The sequence below is a fragment of the Hylobates moloch genome, unplaced genomic scaffold (genome assembly GCF_009828535.3).
Source record: "Hylobates moloch isolate HMO894 unplaced genomic scaffold, HMol_V3 SCAFFOLD_5, whole genome shotgun sequence".
NCBI classification, from domain to species: domain Eukaryota; kingdom Metazoa; phylum Chordata; class Mammalia; order Primates; family Hylobatidae; genus Hylobates; species Hylobates moloch.
This window is the reverse complement of record NW_026652280.1, coordinates 39,920,915-39,933,367: the sequence shown is the minus strand read 5'-3', so window position 1 is coordinate 39,933,367 and position 12,453 is coordinate 39,920,915. Positions and strand designations below refer to the sequence as shown.

Genomic DNA, 12,453 nt, shown 5'->3' with positions numbered 1-12,453 from the left:
TGTGTACATGTGTGTTAAGTGCATAATTATATGTGTTATATATGCATGTTTGGGTTGTATATTAGTGTATGCTGTGTGTCTGTGCATGTGTGTTGTATGGGGGCATTGAATGTATATATGTTATGTTTAGGGGTGTGTGTGTATATGTATGTAAATGTAGTGTGTATGAGGAGAGACATTTCTGTCTTTTTTCCTATGTACATGCTCAGGAAGTGAAAGAGAAAATATGGCATTATCTGTGGAGAATACAGCCTCAAATTAAACAGATTAAAAACAACCTTTCCTAGGCTGTCAGAGAAAATGTTGAAGGGTTTTCAAAAAGAGAAGGAAATCTCTCGGGCAACCATATCTATATTTGCATTGCTTGTTTCAGAATAAAGACAAAAAATACAAATCCACAGCACACGCTTTTGACACAGAATCATATTTTGAAAAGTGCTGGTTGGTAGCACCTCCGTGATGTGCCTGCCTGTGACATTTTAAGATCACAAATTGCTGCTAAGAAACACTCTCTCTTTTCACATTTACGCTTTAAAATCCTTTTCTTCTTAATGGTTAATTAGGTCACTAATCTAAAGAAGCTCTTAAGAGGAAGATGAAATGTTGACATTTTGCAATTATTTGCTACTGTGAATAATACATAAACATACTACTTATGGAGAAAGTAGCTTTCAACCCCTTTTTCTTCCATGAAAGCTCATGCTGACAGCAGAATCCCTGTGCCTTGGGTCACAGACAGCCACGCTACCTCCTTTTCTGCTTTAGGTACTTTGGGTGATTACATTGTGCTTTTCCAAAGTGCAGAATCAGTAAGGGAGAGTCTGTGTGTGTGTGTGTGTGTGTGTGTGTGTAAGTATATTGATCTTGTCTACTTCCAGTTACACCACAAGTGTTAAAACACTAGTACATCATTAATTACTTGAAGTAGAAACTCTTTTAGAAATCAGCTTAATCAGACATAGATAATATTCTAATAATTTAATCCTACAGCAAGCACTTTCTAAGTTCTTTAGTAACAGGATTATGATAAGTATGAGTAATGCAAAGACGACTAGGACACAGTATTTGCCCTTTAGAAGCTAAGGAAGAGATAACTTACAGTATTCAGCCATATTCAGGGACTATTGTAAAAGTATACAATGAAATATTATTCACCCTTAAAAAAGAAAAAAATCTTGCAATATGCAACAATAGGAATGAATCTCAAAGACATTATGCTAAGTGAAATAAACCAATCACAGAAGTACAAATACTGCATGATTCCACTTAGGGAACTATTTAAAATAGCCAACTTCAGAGAATCAAATAGCAGAATGGTGGTTACCAGGGGCTGGAAGTGGGGAAAATGGGAAATTGCTAATCAATGGTCATAAATTTCAGTTACACAAGAGGAATAAGCTCTAGAGATCTGCTGTACAGCACTGTGCCTATCATCAATAATACTGTAATGTATACCTAAAATTTGTTAAGAGGGTAGATTGAATGTTAAGTGTTCTTACCATAGTAAAATGAATCTTCCGATCTCTGTCGTGTCCGTTATTTGAGATGGAGTCTTGCTCTGTCGCCCAGGTTGGAGTGCAGTGGCGCGATCTCGGCTCACTGCAAGCTCCGCCTCCCGGGTTCACGCCATTCTCCTGCCTCAGCCTCTCCGAGTAGCTGGGACTACAGGCGCCCGCCACCACGCCCCGCTAATTTTTTGTATTTCTAGTAGAGACGGGGTTTCACCGTGGTCTCGATCTCCTGACCTCGTGATCCGCCCGCCTCAGCCTCCCAAAGTGCTGGGATTACAAGCGTGAGCCACCGCGCCCGGCCAGTAAAATGAAATTTTAAAAATTTGACTTATTTTGTTATGCCTCTGTACTTCAAATGTTTCTTCTTCCATCTTCCTTCAATCATTTAATCCCATTGTCAAAACCACCATCAATAGCCTCACCTCTCTAAAATCTCAATTTCAAACACTCCTTTCTCTTAACTTAAACTTCTATTATTGTGGCTCTCTTATCCCCATGACTTGACACCAGTATATTATAAAGTGAGCAACCTTCTCAGCATCTTCATCATTATTCACCTGTATCTATCCACCATAATCTTTTTCATGCATTGCTGTGTAGTCTTCCCTCTGGCTTCTTTGCCCCCAGCTTTGTTCCTTTGTTTTAACAGTCTCTTAAATCATATATTAGATCATGCCAGTCACTTCAGTACATGGTTGCAGAAGGAAATAACAAATTATTTAAATCTATCCACTTGTGTTGTCCTCATTGTCCTCACCCTAATCTAGGCTCACATAATCAGAAAACATGGTGCTGAGACTTCTACCTTCTGGTAATTTTTTATTTTCCTAGCACTGATGTAATAAAATATCCAGAAGCTGAGTGGCTTATAACAAAAGAAATTTATTTTATCACAGTTCTGGAGGCTAGGAGTCTAAAATCAGTATGTCACCAGGATATGCACTTTCTGAAAGCTCTGGGGAAAAAATCCTTCCCTTACATTTCCTAGCTTCTGGTGGATGCTGGAAACCCTTGGCATTCCTTGGTTTACAGATGCATCACTTCCATCTTTGCCACTTTCATTATATAATCTCTTTCCCAGTGTGTCTGTGTCTCCTTTCCTCTTCTTACAAGACACTAGTCATTAGATTTAGGGTCTCACCCTAATCTAGTATGACTTCATCTTACATCAATTAATTACATCCGCAAAGACTCTATTTTCAAATAAGGTCACATTAGGAAAATTCAGTTGGAAATGAAGGCTTTTTTTTTGTGGAGGGGAGCAACACTATTCAACTCACTATAGTAGTAATTTAGTCCTAAGGAAGACACAATATATTCACAAACATGAGCTCATTCAAACTCTCAATGACTTGGTGTTTTCATCTTCAAAAGGGGCATTGCACCTGCCATGTCTTCTTCACTGAGTGGTTGTGAACATTTAGATGAACATTTTGATAGAAAATAGTTGCATACTACAAGGGCCAATACACATATATTAAACATTTTTATTATATGGAAAGCATGTTGAGATATATATCTCAACATGGAAAGCATGTTGAGATATATAATTCTTACACAAATAAGAAATAAAATACATCATTTCTTGCACTTTAAATTTAGAGTGCAATTCATTATCCTAATTTGCACATTCAGTTTCTAGTATATCTTCAAATATGTATTAAGAATCAATGTTTTATTTAATTGAAAGTAAATTTAAAGATTATCTCTTATTTTCTTACATTTCAGTGATTGGACAATTAAGCCTGAAGCAATTAAATTATTTGTCCAGGTTTCTCCAGCTCATTGGCTGAAGAATGAGAACCCAGTTCTCCTTGCTCCCAAAAGAAATGAGCAGCTAATATAAGATGTTAAGTGACCTGAGTGGCTAGTAATTCTCAGTCTCTCCTCTTTGCAGACATTCTTCTTGGAATGTTTCTTAATATCAGATAGAGCAGGTAGATGGTGGAGTTAAAAAAGATGATTTGAATTCAGCTGAGATATAGTCTAGTCATTTGATACTGCTCATGTTTCTTAATCTTTCAGATTTGGTTTCCTCAGCTGTAAAATGAGAACAATATTTATTCACAGAGTTAATGTGAATATTATTTGCTTAACATGAATAAATCACATAAATCATAGTCCCTTCCAGGTTTCTTAACTATGTATACATAAAGGTGATTTACTATGCATACATATATACACGCATACATAAACATACACACATTCCCCACACATGCAATAGCATGGCAAACAGTCACACTCAGTAAAAGAGATATGATGATGATGATGTGACCAAAATAACAGAGAAATGAGAGTGCCTCAGGGAAGCAATTATAACACACTTTTTCTTAAAGAATTAATAGAAAGCCAGCCATGTAATCAGACCCTGGTAGGTTCTTTGCTTATGTCACCTTAAAAAATTTTCTCAGCAACACTAGAAAATAAAGATCCTGGTTTTATGGATGAGAAAATTAATGATCAAAACATTCAACTAAGTTGTCCAGACCCACAAACTTAATATTTGCTAAAGACGGATTTCAAATGGATGTCTGTCTAAAGGCAAAGGTTAGGATCTGTCTTGGAGCTGATAGGCACAGGCTGTGAAATATGTAGAAATACAGAAACTAGAATTGGAGCATTACTCAGCATAGTTATTTAGAAAGCCTCTTTGACACCCAGGCACTGATGAACGAGCGAGTAAATGCATGCTTCTGCACCTGGCAGTTTCCAGACACCTTCCAAGCTCAGATTCTGCCTCTGCTCTGCCTCTTGGGATGACTGCTTGATTAATGAGCTCCCATTCATAAAGCCTTCTGATGAGGAATACGCGCCATGGCTGTAAGTGGTAAGTCATATCATTGTTTGGATTGGCACTGAGACATGCAGGCAAAAGCTTTACCCCTGTGGCTAGGGAAATGGAGGGATAATATAATCAAATCTGTGGATTCATGCTCTGCAAGTCTGTAGGCTTATCGTAGGGGGCCACTTTGAGTAGAAGTCAGTTGGATTCCTGGCTGAATGTTATGTGTTCCAGTTCCCTATGTTTATTAAGTATTTTCAAGATTATATCTTAACCTAATCCTTTCCAAGCCTTTGGAATTCATTCTAGTTAGCTCACAGATGGATGAAACACAGAAAAAGTTAAAGAAAATGCTTCTGGATTGGTTTTCCCTGAATGTTTCTGATTTAGGGCAGAATTTAGGTAGGAAGAATAAATTTAAAATATCTATGAGAGATACACAGAAAAAAATACAAAAGCTTAGGCTTAACTTCCTGTGTGTAAGCCTCACCAAAGAGCTAACAAAGAAATGCTGTGTGCTTGCTAGGCCCTGGGCATCTCAGGATATATAGCTGAGTGTGTGCTTATGTTTTAGTTTACCTGTCTGAAATCTCTAAGTGTGTGTCTACACAGCTGTAAGATAATGGATTGATTTTTAAAAAATAATCTAGTCAGTGGTTTTTATTTTGCAGGGTGCTAAACAACCTATTTGATTTTTAAAAATAAACTTCCATTTTAAAGTGCAGTAGACACAGACCAAATGAAAGTTGGCTTATTTGTCCCTTCTAGGTTTATGTTTCTATGAATCAATATTTTTAATTATATAGCACCTTTTCAATAACTCTCAAGTGTGTGTGCAACATATAGTTTCCAAAGAATTAGTCAGAAGTACTTTTGCAAAATATAGTATGCTGGCTTGTAAGGCCAGTCTTAGCATGTGCATAATCATTTGTTCATTCTTTGGTCATTTATTTAACAAATGTTTTTGGAACAACTATTATTTATGAGAGGTGGTAAAGGAAATGATGGGTATGTATGAGTTTAAAAAGAAAAACACGGAAGGCTCAGACTTGAAGACAGGAGTTTCTTTAGAGCTGTATGGTGATGTGCAGACATGTTCTCATGTATTTGTCTTACGGGCTGCAAATAACAGGTGCCACATGAATAGGGATCATTAAACATACACCTAATGAAGTTAAAAGGATTCATTAAATGATACAGTAGTTTGATATTTTAGTCATCATGATTCTTATGTACCACCTTCTCAGTGTCTGAAATGCCACAATAAGCAAACTGTTATTTATTTAATCTTAGAAAAGATCTTGCTTTTGAGATAATTTTCAGTTTAAGGCAAATACCTTCTTGTAAAAGTAGAATAAGTAATGACTAAGTTCCCTTCACCACATCAAATCCTGGGGACACACATAAACACATATATACATGCTCTGAGAATATATAAACATATATGTAGTATTATATATAAATATATATAATATATAATATGTAATGTATTATATAATGATTATGTAAAGTTGTATTTATATAAATATTATATACATTATTATATTACATATAACAATTTATATATAAATTTATAATGTATATTTATATATTTATATATAATATATATTTAAATATATTGTGTCAAAACACACAATACTTAGTAAATATAAAGAGAAGAAAAGTAATATCCCAGTGGAGCAGTCTGCTGGACACCACCCTAATCAAGTGATCAAATTGAGCACACATGCAAGGGTGCAATGGGAAGGACCCAGCAGGTGTGTCTGTCTGTGACAGTCTTGCCAAGGATGCATAACCTGACTCTAATTGCAAGGAAACCTCAGAAGAAACCCAAATTGCAATAACTGGCCTATAATGGTTAAAAGTGTCAAGGTCATGAAAGTCAAAGAAAGGCTTTCATGGAGGCATTTTAGATTGAATGTGACCAAAGAGACATGGAAAGTAAATGAAAAAGATTCCTTAAAGGGCATTTCTGGGGCAATTATAGACACTTGACTAGAGTCTACAGATTAGGTGGTAAGTAGTGATGCAGCAATGTTACTTTTCTAGTTTTCATGGTTGTACTATATTATGTGCGACAAGTATTGGCAAACTTTTTTCTGTAAAGATCCAGAGTACATATTTTAGGCTTTGTGTGCCATACAGCCTCAGTCACAACTACTTAAATCTGCCACTGTCGTATAAATGCAGTCATATACAACATGTAAACAAATAAATGTGGAAGTATGACAATAAAACTTTATTTACAAAAACAGGTAGCAGGTGAGGTTTGGCCTGTGAGCCACAGTTCACTGACTCCTGATATAGAAAAATGCCTTTTTCATAAAAACAAACATATACACTGAAGTTACCAGGGGGTATTGGGAAATCTAATAAGAAAATTACTATCAAGTGGTTCAGGAAAAGAAAAGATGCTGCATTGTACCTGCAAAAATTTGAGATTGTTTGAAAATAGAAATACTTATATACAAAAAATCACTCTATCTTAAACATATTAGACATCCACAAATATAGTAAGCCTTGGAAAATTTAAGTGTATCCAATGACTTAACGTGTAGCTCTAGTGAAGCTAATAACATTAAAGATGACCAAGAGTAGTTTAAATAAAATTCTTTCATGTAATTGAGAGTAGAAAACTGCAATATCACCAGATAAACACATTTTAAATATGTAACATTAAAAAAGCATATAATACTAAGTTTTAATTAAACTGTTTTAAGTAGATTTTTGAGTATTTCTGTTACAGCCCCCAAATCTTGCATTTAATTATTTAAATTGGGTAAAATAATTCATTTGGCTCTTTTTTTAATTGGAAAAACAAGGGACTTTGATCAAATTCAGATTTGTCTAATATCAGTGTATACGGTATCTCCCGCTTCCCTTTCTGTAGAGTTTAGCCCTTATACTGAGGCAATCTAGTTAGCAGAAAAGTCAAGCTTTTTGAATCTGAGTAACTTACCTAATCAAATGAGTTCCAGTTCCCTCAGTATAAAGTTTAATTACAGTGCGTATGTGAACTAAATGGTCTTCTTTTTTTCTTGGCACTTAATGTATTCTCAATATTAATTTCTTTCTATATCTCTTTTACTATTTACATTCAGTTTTTTGCTTTCTATCAGCATCAATACCCGAGAAATGCTATAGAGATTTTCGAGGGAAAAAAAACTTTTTTTTTTTGCCTTCCTGGCAATCCAAATGGTGCAAAATATAAAGCTAACATCAAAGTGGGCAATTGGCAAACATTTGGTGGCAGACTGACCCAGTGAATGTCACTCTGAATTTTATTATTTCATTGGCCCATTCAGTACATGTTCTCCTTTTTTGTTATAAGTATCCCGTCCTGAATATTTGACTACTTCGGGAAAGTACAAGGTAGGCAGAATGGATTTATGTTTTAATAAATTAAATTAATTTTATTTCTATTATGTCTTAGGGCCTTGAAGTACAGTGCAATGATAAAGTTGCCATCCCTTTTTAGGAATGTGTCTTTGCCAAAATCCTTACCAGCCTGCCCACAGAATCAGGCACACAATACCTCTTAACACAGAGCTATTTCAAATTAAAGTAAAACGTAGTTCAACGCTATAAATGGAGAGACACAGAGACACACACACATGCACTCACACAGAGTAGAAAAAACCATGCCTGTCGAAACACATCAATTTTATAAATTAGGTAGCCACTACCGCATAGTTGAACTATAATTAGGTTCTTAATTCTGTTCTTACACCAGAACATTGTCTATTACTTTTATTGAAATAACTAGGCTTCTTCTATTAGCAAGATTTTCTTAAAGAACATCTGATCATTTAAATTTATTAAGACACAGCAGCAATGCCCTTTAACAGCCATGAAGATTGATTGGTATTTTCATTAAAACCTTTTAAAGAAGCTATATGAAGTACTGATGACATTTCCCAGTATGAGTGCCCAAAAATAAAGCATCATTAAAAAAATAATTTAGCAAATCCTCTAATTGTGTATCTATTATATGGCCAGATATAAAGATCCAATGAGTTCTGTACAGAAATTATAACTAGATTCAAAGAGCAAGCAGGCTACCAGACAGGCAAGACATATACAAGTGAAAAACAAAAAGCAGCTACAACACAAAGAAATTCATGATCAAGGTTTAAGAATGACACATATTATTCATGGGCTTCAGAGGATGGAGACTATCTTGTTCAATTGGGTTGATCAGAAAAGCCTCAGGGACCAGACAGCTTCTTAGTAGGAATGAGAAGCGGATGTTAGATTACCAAGAAGCAGTGTCAAAAACAACAAACTCTGCAGATCTGTGGGGTTGTACTTATGCTGGCTTCCTGCCAACAACATACCTGATTTCTGTTGTGTCTGGGAGTCACACAAGGGCTTTACTCATATTTTTAAAAAGGAAGACTCGTGTTTAGAGAGATGTCTCTTATTAAGACAGAGATGCTACCATCTCACCTTCCAGTGCAATGGTAGAATAATCCTATGTGAATGACTCTAAACGTCTACATTCACGTTCGCACACTTTCAGGTCATAGGCAGGATGAAACTCTTAAAATGTTTTCTGTGGAGCATAAAAACATGTTTATACATGCTTTCCTTTTGCTTGTCTTGGGGATATTTTAGGGCAATTCAAGCAACACTAATCCTTGCACGTTTTTACATTCTGAAATGATCTTTTTTTCCCTGCTAACATATTCCCACTCCTAGTCAAGGGCACAGCAAATTATCCTCTATCTTAGTCAGAAAAGTAAAGCTCACCCTAGATTCCTGACTTGCCACTAATATCCAATGCATCAGAAAGTCCTCTTACTTCCAACTTCCAAGTATCTCCAATTCTATTATTCATCATTATTTAGGTCAGATCTCCCCTATGTCTAGTCCTACCTAATTTGCACCACTTTCCTCCTTGCGTGTTGTACTCTAGACTCACTGAAATACCTTTTATTTTCTCAGGGTTTGTCTATGTCCTTTGTACTTTGTCCACAGTGATCCCTCTGCTAGAATGACCAACAGTCCCCCAGGCTTCTGAGCATGGGTCTTCTTTTCCAGAAATTTTTCTGCAGTTTTTCTCCCTTGTTGGATTGTGTGTCTATTCTTTGGGTTCCTTTGGAGTCCCTGCTGTATTACATCATATCACTAACCATAATATGCAGTAATTGCTTATGTGTGTCTCTCTTTCTTTAAGAGATCCTAATCTCCTTAAGTAGTTACCACCACCCCCTGAACAGATAGGCCTGTGCAGAAACTCTTTCAGACTCCCTATTCCTCTCATAGTACATGACACATATGAGGTACTCAACAACTATTTAGGGGAGACAATAATATTTTAACCAATGTTTTCAAACCAGAGGGACCCCAATAGTGTACTTTCTGATAAAATGAATTCTGGCCTTAAAAGAGAAAAATTAGGAATAGTCAACATTGAATTTTATCTGATTATATTTTATTGTAATTTTTAATGCATAAGTATTTAATATTCCTCAAATACACTGTGAATGGCTCCTCCCAGATTAAGAATTCTACCTGTTAGGGAAGATGACATTTGCTATGGTTTGGATGTGGTTTGTCCCCATTAAAACTCATGTTGAAGTTTAATGGCCAGTGAAGCAGTGTTGGGGGTGTGGTCTAATGGGAGGTGTCTAGCTCACAGAAGTTGATCCTTCATGAATAGATTAATGCCTTCCCATAGGAGTGAGTGCATTTTCACTCTTGTAAGACTAAATTAGTTACTAAAGTTTGGGTTGTGATAAAAATGAGTTTGGCTTCCTGGACATTCTCTTATTTCCCCTCTCACCATGGGATCTCTCTGCACATGCCTGCCTACTCTTCTGCTTCTCTGCCATGTTTCAACCTAGCACATGGTTCTCTCCAGAAGCTGGACAGATGAGATGCCATGCTTTTGAACTCCCAGCCTGTAGACTTGTGAGCTAAATAAATCTCTTTTCTTTATAAATTACACGGCTTAAGTTTTCTGTTCTAGCAACACAAAACAGACTAAGAGGGAAAATTCGTACTGAGGAGTGGGATGCTGCTATAAAGATACTATAAAGCAGCTTTGGAATTGGTTAAGGAGTAGTGACTGGAAAAATTTGGAGCAGACTATAAAAAGCCTGAATTGCCATAAATACAACATTAAGGGTGATTGTGGTGAGAGCTCAGAGAAAGACAAAAAGGTGAGGAAAAGTTTAGAACTTCTTAGAAATCGGTTAAGTGGTTGTGACCAAAATGCTGCTAGAATTATAGATGGTAAAATAGAAATTAAAATAAATATTTAAAAAATAATAAATAAAAATGGTGAAGGCTGTTTTAATGAAGTCTCCTCATGGAAATGAATAAAAAACTTATTGGGAAGTGAAGGAAAGTTCATCCTTTTTAACTATGGGAAAGAATTTGGCTGCACTTTTTCTATGCTCTAGGGGTTTGTGGAAGGCTGAACTTAAGAGTAATGAAATAGTGCATCTGGTGGAAGAAATTTTGAAGCAAGAAAGCGCTCAGGCTGCTGTATTGTTACCTCTAACTACTTATAGTGAGCTTCTACAGAAAAGGGAAATAGAGCAAAAAGATTTGGAAAATTTGCAATCTGGCTGTCTGATAGGGAATAAAAGACTATTTTCAGAGAGAAACCCAAGGGTGCAGCCAAGCAGACTGCTTACTCTTACTAAACATTATAATATATAAAAGGGAACCAGGTGCTATGCATCAGAACAATGAAAAAGCCCTGAAGGCCCTGAAGACATTTCAAAATTCTTCAAGGCCACCCCCTCCCATCACAGGCTTAGAGGACTAGGAGGACAAAACATTTTTGAGGAACAGCCCCAGATTGCTGCTGCCCTGCTCCACCTTGGAACACTGTTCCCCACATCCCTGGAGCAGCCATGGTTCAAACGGTCCCAGGTATGACTTGTACTACCACTCTAGAGAGTGAAAACCATAAGTCTTGGTGGTTTTCACATGGTGTTAAGTCTGCACATGCACAGAATTCAAGAGTTATGGAGGCTTGGTGGCATCCGCCTAGATTTCAGAAGATGTACTAAAAATCCTGGGAGTCCAGGCAAAAACCTGTCACAGGGCCAGAGCCACCATAGAGCCATAAGCCTAGTGGAGCTATTGAAGAAGGGCTGCTGCCATGATACCAGAACTGTAAAACTACCAGGATATAATTCTAGCCTGAAAAAGCCACAGGCACAGAACTCTAACCTGTGAGTAGTCACATGGGCTGTACCCAGCAAAGCTATGGGTATGGGACTCCCCGAGGGCTTGGACATCTGCCCCTTGCTCCCATATGTCCTGGAGACAGCACATGGAATGAAAGACCATGCTAGAGCTTTAAAATTTAATGTCTGCCCTGCTGGGTTTCAGATTTGTGTGGGGTCTATTACTCCTTCCTTTGGACGAATTTCTTTTTGGGGGAATAGAAGTATTTACCCTATGACTGTACAACTATTATACTTTGGAAGTAAATAATTTGTTTTTGATTTTACAGGCTTACACATGGACTTTGGACTTTTGAGTTGACACTGGAATGAGTTAAGACTTTTGTGACTATTGGGATAGAATGATTATATTTTGTACCCAAGAAAGCAAGAAAGGCATAAGTTTTAGAGGGCCAGGGGCAGAATGCTATGGTTCGGATGTGGTTTGTCCTCACAAAAACTCATGCTGAAGGTTAATTGCTAGTCTGGCAATGTTGAGAGGTAGGTCCTAGTGCAAAATATTTGGGTCATGGGAGCAGATGTCTCATGAATAGATGAATGCCCTCCCATGGGAGTGAATGAATCCTTGTTCTCACAGACTGTATTAGTTACCAGAGAGCAAGTTGATATAAAAGTGAGCTTCACTTTCTCTACTCTTTCTTGCTTCCTTTATTGCCACGTGATCTCTTTGCACACACTCACTCATTTTTCCACTTCTCTGCTGTGTTTTGATCCAGCATGTAGCCCTCCCCAGAAACAAGTCAGATGTGGTGCTATGTTCTTGGACTTCCCAGCATACAAAATCATGCGCTAAATAAACCTCTTTTCTTTGTCAGTTACCCAACCCCAGGTGTTCTGTGACAGCAAAACAAAATAAAGACAACATCCATTAAACATATTAAATGAATTCCCACTTAGTGTGAAATCCAAGAAATATAACTCTATTAACTTTTATCTATTTTTCCTGTTAGTT

General features: G+C 36.8%; 1 long non-coding RNA gene across 1 annotated transcript in view; it reads right to left on the bottom strand.

Moving 5' to 3' along the window:
* Positions 1-3,454: 3,454 nt before the first annotated feature.
* The window catches only part of LOC116468592 (uncharacterized), a 41,735-nt gene continuing 32,736 nt past the window's right edge, over positions 3,455-12,453 (bottom strand). The window contains exon 3 of the long non-coding RNA XR_009213744.1: positions 3,455-3,551. This is a non-coding gene — a long non-coding RNA (uncharacterized LOC116468592). The remainder of the gene's footprint in view (positions 3,552-12,453) is intronic.